Raw genomic sequence first — 7,100 nt, 5'->3', positions numbered from 1 at the left:
TAGAATCAGAACATTGAAGTCGGAAAAGGACCTTAGAACACAGAATGTCAGAGTTGGAAAGGACCTTTGAACTTAGAATGTCTGAGCAGAAAGGAAATCTGGAACTTAAAACATTAGAGCTAAAAGGGAACTAAAAATGTAAAATGTCAGACCTAGGAGTAATTTAACACTTTAAAATATAAATTGCTAAAGCATGGAGACCACCTAGTCCAGGGCTTCTTAACCTGAGGTCCATGAGGTTATTTTATTTTTTATTATTAAAGCTTTTTATTTTCAAAACATCTGCATAGATAATTTTGAACATTCACCTTACAAAACCTTGTGTTTCAAATTGTTTCTCTTACTTTCTCCCACCCCTCCTCTGGACAGCAAGTAATCTAATATGTTAGACATGTACAATTCTTCTATACATATTTCTACAATTATCATGCTATACAAGAAAAATCAGATCAAAAAGGGAAAAATGAGAAAGAAAACAAAATGCAAGGAAAAAAATCCAAAAAAGTGAAAATACTGATCCCCATAGTTTCTTTGTGCAGATGGTTCTATCACAAGACCATCGGAACTGGCCTGAATCACATGAGCTTATTTTAAAAAATATTTTGATAGTTAGTTTTCTTTGTTATCCTGTGTATTTCATTTTATGCATGTAATGCATAAAATAGTATGCCAGATTGCAAAAGGAGTCCTAAAACAAACAAAATTAAGAACCTCTAAACTAATCCAAGACCATTATTTAGTTGGAAGAATACATTAAGAGAAATGACTTGGTCAAAGTCATAAAGCAAAGCGCTAGTAGAACTGGAATTAAAATATGAATCTTTGCAGAATCTCGTTATACTACATTATCTCAGAAGGTGAGCAGCTTAGAAACATGAAATCTCTGCCCTATCCCTCTTAAAAAACCCAACAACCCCTCCAAAAAGCCAACCGGACTCTGTCTTAATTTTGCCAGTGGAAGGTGGATTCAGCTGATTTATCCTGTGAATTTGAACCCTGTGACCTGGTTCCTGGCTTATTCTGGGAACACTGAGATAGAGCTCAGCCTGGACTCTTTCAAAATTCAGTCAGTTGCTGCAGGAATCTGGGAGCCAACCCAGGCTCCATATAGCTGCAGAGACCCTATAGGCCTTGCCCCCTGGTCTTAAGCTCCCTGTCTCCTTAGAATGTGCCAGCCACCTGTTCTCAGTGGCCAAGGAGAGGGAACGAAAGATTTTGCTGCTGCTGCCATTACTGCCAACTGTCCCAAGTTAGCCTGAATGTAGTGGCCTCCAGAGGCTTCAGGGCTGTGGAGAAGGCGGGGAGGGGCCCCCGCAGCTGTGGACCCTTCTGATCCCAAGTCCCAGGAGTAGCTGGCTAGGTTTCCTAGCATAGGTTTTTGTAAACAGCTCCAGTAAAAGCTGAGCTCTGGGTAGCTAGTGGAACGTGGCCTTGTGGTTTTGGCCCCAGTGCTTGGGGCTGTTTGCTTTAACACAGCCGCTTCCTGATGCCTGCCCTGGCTCAGCTGGCTTCCCAATAATGGTGTGTTTTCTCCAGTTCACTCAGGATGTGCAGCCAGACCCACTCACCCCACGGTGAAAGTGGCTTAAAAGTGACTCTGGCCTCCCCCTCTCCCTGGCCTTTACAAAAATAAGGAAGGGACCAAAAACCAAACAGAAGGCTGTGGGAGAATGCCTCAGTCTCCAGTTAGGCAGTACCCACCCCAGTCCAATGGGTGGGGTAGTAGAAGGAAGAAGAAAAGATTAAGGACTATCCTCTTATCCTGGTATGGAAACCAGGGGGAAAGCAGCAATGTTGTGAGCTTCCTGACAGGCATCCAAAGAGCTAGTTTGCTTTGGCTGGTTTGGAGGGTACTATGGAGTCAGGGGTATTACAATGAAGGGAAAAGGGAGGTTGAGTCAAGTCAATCATCTAGCTCTCTCTCCAATGACTGGAGCTGAATTTTAGAATAGGAACCAAATATAGACTATGGACTGTGAAAGTCAGAGGAGTTTAGAACATAGAATATCAGGAGATGGAAGGGACCTAAAGAAGTAGAACATAGAATGGAAATAGTGAAGGAACTTTAGATATCAGGCCAATCTCTCCATTTTTTAATATAAGCTAAGGTGCAGAAAGGTGATTTCTCCAAAGTCATACATTTAATTAGTGACAAAACTGGGACAAATATCAAAATCTTTTTGACTCCTAATCCAGTGATCCTTTTATTATAGCATGCATTGGAAGGGGAGAATAAGTATTAAATTTTCTGCTATCTCTTGGACACTAAACTCAATTTAAGGGTTAGGAAGGATCCCAAAGGATAAACAGATTAATAGTCTGGGAGAAATTGCTTTGGGTAGCAGGCAAAGAGGGAGTGTGGGTCCACAGTAGTCTTCTTTCAAAGAATTTGGCAATCCCCAGCCTCCATGTTGTCCCTCCCCAATTCCTTGCTTTGCCTGAAGAGAACCACTCTAGATACATTTTCTCCTGACCATAGGGACTCCCAGGACCAGTGGATGACTGTCTGGTGATTCATCCCCTCACACCCACCCCAACAGCTCACCAAGGCCCAGCTCCATACAACACATCCTGCCATTGCATGCCTTGGGCCTCATAGGGGCTGGCCCCACTAATCAATTCCCCCACCAAAGAAGCTGGTTATAATTAACTCTCTCCCAATGGCCAGACAAGATGTTCACATGAGCACCAGGCCCACACTGATGAGAAGTGTGACTCAGTGCCCACTCTATCCTGCCAAGGGCTGGGGAAAGGGAGAGGCTGTTTCCTGGAATTCCTCATTTGTGAAGGATTAGGTCCTTTACTCTTATCTTCAGGATATGTCTAACAGTTCAGAATACATACTTTTAGATGTACCAGTATAAAAGTGCATACGACTTAAGAGTTAGAATGGACATTAAGAGATAACCTATGAGGCATGCAGAGGTGGGGCAGGGCAGGTCCATACATCTGTGCTTAATTAATCAACCAGACCTGCTGACATATGCTTTCTTACCCCACTCTGAACCCCGCTGCACCTTTGGATTCATACCTACATGCAGGTATATCCCCTGACTTGTTCCCCAATCCCTGAATTACAGACCTGCTCCCATCAGCCTTTGCTACTCCTGCTCCTCCTCAGCCTTTTGGTGCTGGATGCAGCATGGATGGAACCCAGGCCCAGGTTGAGGTAAAACTGAGCCCTCTCCACCTGGCCATGCATCAATAGGGGATCTGGTGAGAAAGTGAAAGAAGATAAAGTTATCCAAGTAGATATCTGCTGTAGATGAACTCAAAATATAGAAGAGGGCTTTGGAGACTAAGAAATTGGCCCTGAGGCCCAAAGATGATATTGTTAACTGAATTAAAATGGAAGATACCTTTGAATGGAGATTCATTCATGGCCAAGTCTGTAATTTATGGTAGAGTTTGTATGATAAGAGGCTTGTGGGGTATGTCCTAAAGAATAATGTCATCCAGCTCTGAAAGTAGCACTTTATTCAAGAGCAGATCCTGCAGATTGATTGTATTATGCTCACCTCAGAACCTGTTTTCAAGACATATGTTGAAAATTTTTTTAATTAAAGCTTTTTATTTTCAAAATATATACATGGATAATTTTCAACATTTACCTCTACAAAACCTTGTGTTCTAATTTTTTTTTCCTCTCTTCTTCCCACCCCTTCCCCAGATGGCAAGTGATCTAATATATGTTAAGCATGTGCAATTTTTTTTTTTTTGCTGTGGCAATTGGGGTTAGGTGACTTGCCAGGGTCACACAGCTAGAAAGTGTTGTGTCTAAAGCCAAATTTGAACTCAGGTCCTCCTGACTTCAAGGCTGGTGCTCTATCCACTGTACCTAGCTGCCTCATATATAATTCTTCTATACATATTTCCACAAATATCATACTACCCAAGAAAAATCATATCAAAAAGGAAAAAAAAGAGAAAGAAAACAAAATGCAAGCAAACAACAACAACAAAATGCTATGTTGTGGTCCACTTTGAGTTCCCACTGTCCTTTCTCTGAGTGCAGACATCTGGTGATATTGACAAATTTGCTGACTTTGTGGTGAAAATGTGAAAAGTGAAGAATGTTTTCATGCTGAGTATCTCTTGACAGTTCACTTGCAGAAATTAATGTCTGATAAGAAATGATTGTGGGAAAAAAAATCTGAGATGAAAAGCGAATTGATCCAATTGGACAACTATGGACAAGAAGAATTTGCAGACATCTTTGTGAATTACAACATTGAAGTCTATCATGGTTGGAAATGCTTTGTCCCCTCCAACATCATTCAAGTTAATGTTCAAGCCCTTCATTGGGCCTGCAGGGAACATGCCTGATTACCTGAGGCCAGAGATGGCCTGAGTTGTCTTCCTCAATTTCAAATATCTTTTGGAATTTAAACAGGGAAAGTTGTCTTTTGCTACTACCTAGATTAGAAATCCCTTCCTGAATGAGATCTTTCAAGATATCCCCTAGATCAGGACTGAGCAGAGTCAAAGAATACTCTAAGACAGAGGTTGAGTACTTTGTTGACCCCAGTGAAAAGCACTACCCCAAGTTTGACCACATGGCAGACCTCAGCATCAGCTTGTATTCAGCAAGATTCCAGGGCAGTGGCCAGTCTCTGCATAAGATGAGCCTTGGGGACGTGTTGGAGCAAGATGTAATGTATGTGTTGAGGTATTTCATTGGCAGAATCTACCACTTTCTCACCGAGGTAACTCTAGAGAAGCTTTGCTTCTGATAACATGTGGACAATTAGATGGCCCATTACACTTGTGACTGCTGGAATGCAAAGTCTACACTGTTCCGTGGGTGGATTGAAATTGTTGGATGTGTCGATGATCATCAGAGTCCTATTTGTGACAGAGAAAATGCTCAAGGAACCCAGAACTGTTAATGTGGTTTTGTTGGAATTAATCAATACAGTTATTGGCAAGGTGTATAAGAAGAATGCCAGGCTAGTAGCAGATTTCTCAGATGCCTGTGATGAGTGCCATTACAAAGATAGAGAATTTGTATATTGAGAATGGGAAATTCACAGTTGAAACCGAAAAGAAAACATTCCAGTTGACAAAGGACAGAGTCAGCATGTAAAGATTCCAGAAGACATTTCATGTTGAAGAAGTTGTTCAAAATGTCACTGAATCCTCCTTTGGTCTGGATGGGATTTCAGCATACATCCTGTGTTTGAGATGCCATAGTCACTCCATTCCAATATTGTCCTCCCATTGAATCAGAACCAAGAATTTGTGGCATTTGTCAAGGAGTTGTTGGAAGCTCTGACTGGGAATGGGGTAGCCCACAAAGTAGATGACTCTTTCAACTCCCTTGGGAAGTGCTATGCCAATCCAGATAAGATTGGGGTCATGTTTGGGATCATGTTTGGGATCACCATTGACTTTGATACCATAAAGAAAACTCCTTTCATGGTTATGCTGAAAGATTGGATTTCAATGTGCCAGATCTGCACTGAGATCACTGATCTTCCCAAAATAATTTACTATTTGTTCATTGTATCTTAGGCCTATGTGGAAACTATTATCAGAGGGTACATAGGGGCAGAAAACTACAGTCCCCATCTAATAGTAGTTATAGGATAAAAGTGTAACTACTACTTATTGGGGACTATAATCTTACCCCCAGATGCAAATGATCATGAAAGTTAAAAATGTGAACAAATGAGGCTGCCTTTATTTGCTTGTATTTCTCTAGCTCCCCATATCTAGACTTGCTTCTGGGAGTTGCCTGCAAAGTCCATGAATTCAGTGTGGCCCAATCAGAAAAGTCTCCCTTTGGTTATAGGAACAAAAGTGGAAGGTATAGGAGGTAGAGAGACAAGTTGGTGCCTGATTTTAAAAACTCGGATATTAGGATTCTTATGAGGTGCTAAGTCACTTATCTAATTTAGCATGGTACTTAACAGTTCTCTAGTTTACTAATGTACTTAGTACTTATTAGAGTTCTACAAGAGTCACACCTTTAAGAGAGCATATGTAAGCTAGGAGCCTCATCCAGTATTCAGTCCAGGAGATTCAGAAGTCAAGAAGTACAAGTCCACTAAAGGACAAACCCACTCTTGGAGACAGAGACAGATTCATTCCAGTTTCCACCTTTGAGCTGGCTGGAGGCTGAAGTACAAACCTTTGCATTCAGAGACATTTGAAGGGAGCTAGAGACAGAAGCTGGCAGAGGCAAAGGACTAGCAGCAAGATCCAGAAGGCTTCCAGAAAACTAGCCGAGCCCCAAATGAAGGAGATAAGACTTTGAAGGAGACAATAAAGGATTTTGAACTTTAACTCCTGGCTGCATTTGGGGTTATTATACTGAACTGAAATGAAGGCTGCTCCCAGAAGGCCCCCAAGAAACCTGCTCCCAGAGAACTTTACATTTTAAAGAAGAATATCACACTTGGAGATTTTGTTAAATGTAGAACTTCATGTGAGCATGTCTCATCTTTATTTATAAAAACTGTCCAGATTATTGGAAAACTGTTGTTTCTCTAACAGAGATCTTTGAGCTTTTGGGCAAACAGTGTGGCTCCTCCAACAGCTGCCTACCTGGGCACAAATTCCTTATTCTTGCCTTTCTCCCCAAAGATCCTATCTGCCTTTCCAGACTTCCATCTCAGAGAAACTCTCTTGCCCAAATTGTTGTTCTGTCCCTTTTCTAGGACTAGGAAGAATGATGCCCCACTTTCCCCAGGACAGGATGGTTGTGACTAGGCAGTGACCAAGGTGGGGAGGTAGGCATGAGCACAATCCCAGGCTGGACTCACTCACCAGATTCCTGGTGTAATTTACATTTCTCTTTTCCAGCCTAATCTGTGTAGCCTGGGCATGAACAGAAGTCATCCCTTCATCTCCTGCTGCCTGACCTGATGTTCTCCCATTTCAAGCTGTCAGAGACGAGACTGGCCTTCTGCTTTACCACTTTCTTTCTTTGTCAGTCCAATAATTTCTAGCCCAGCTTTCTTATGTCTTATCTTCTCCAAAGTTTCCTGCATGATTTTATCATTTGAATCTACTCGAAGGGACATCTAAAGATGATTCTTCTTTGTGGCATTAACTCCTGGAGAACAAAGGGTTTTGTTTCTGTGTTTAAGGGATTT

The 7,100-nt window shown here is 41.8% G+C and overlaps 1 pseudogene; it reads left to right on the top strand.

Moving 5' to 3' along the window:
- Positions 1 to 3,112: 3,112 nt before the first annotated feature.
- LOC127546556 (glycine--tRNA ligase-like) lies at positions 3,113 to 5,514 on the top strand (annotated as a pseudogene).
- The last annotated feature ends 1,586 nt before the right edge of the window (positions 5,515 to 7,100 follow it).

This window comes from Antechinus flavipes, chromosome 2 (genome assembly GCF_016432865.1).
Source record: "Antechinus flavipes isolate AdamAnt ecotype Samford, QLD, Australia chromosome 2, AdamAnt_v2, whole genome shotgun sequence".
Taxonomy (NCBI): Eukaryota; Metazoa; Chordata; class Mammalia; order Dasyuromorphia; family Dasyuridae; genus Antechinus; species Antechinus flavipes.
The sequence above is the reverse complement of the archived record's forward strand: the minus strand, read 5'-3'. Positions and strand labels throughout refer to the sequence as shown.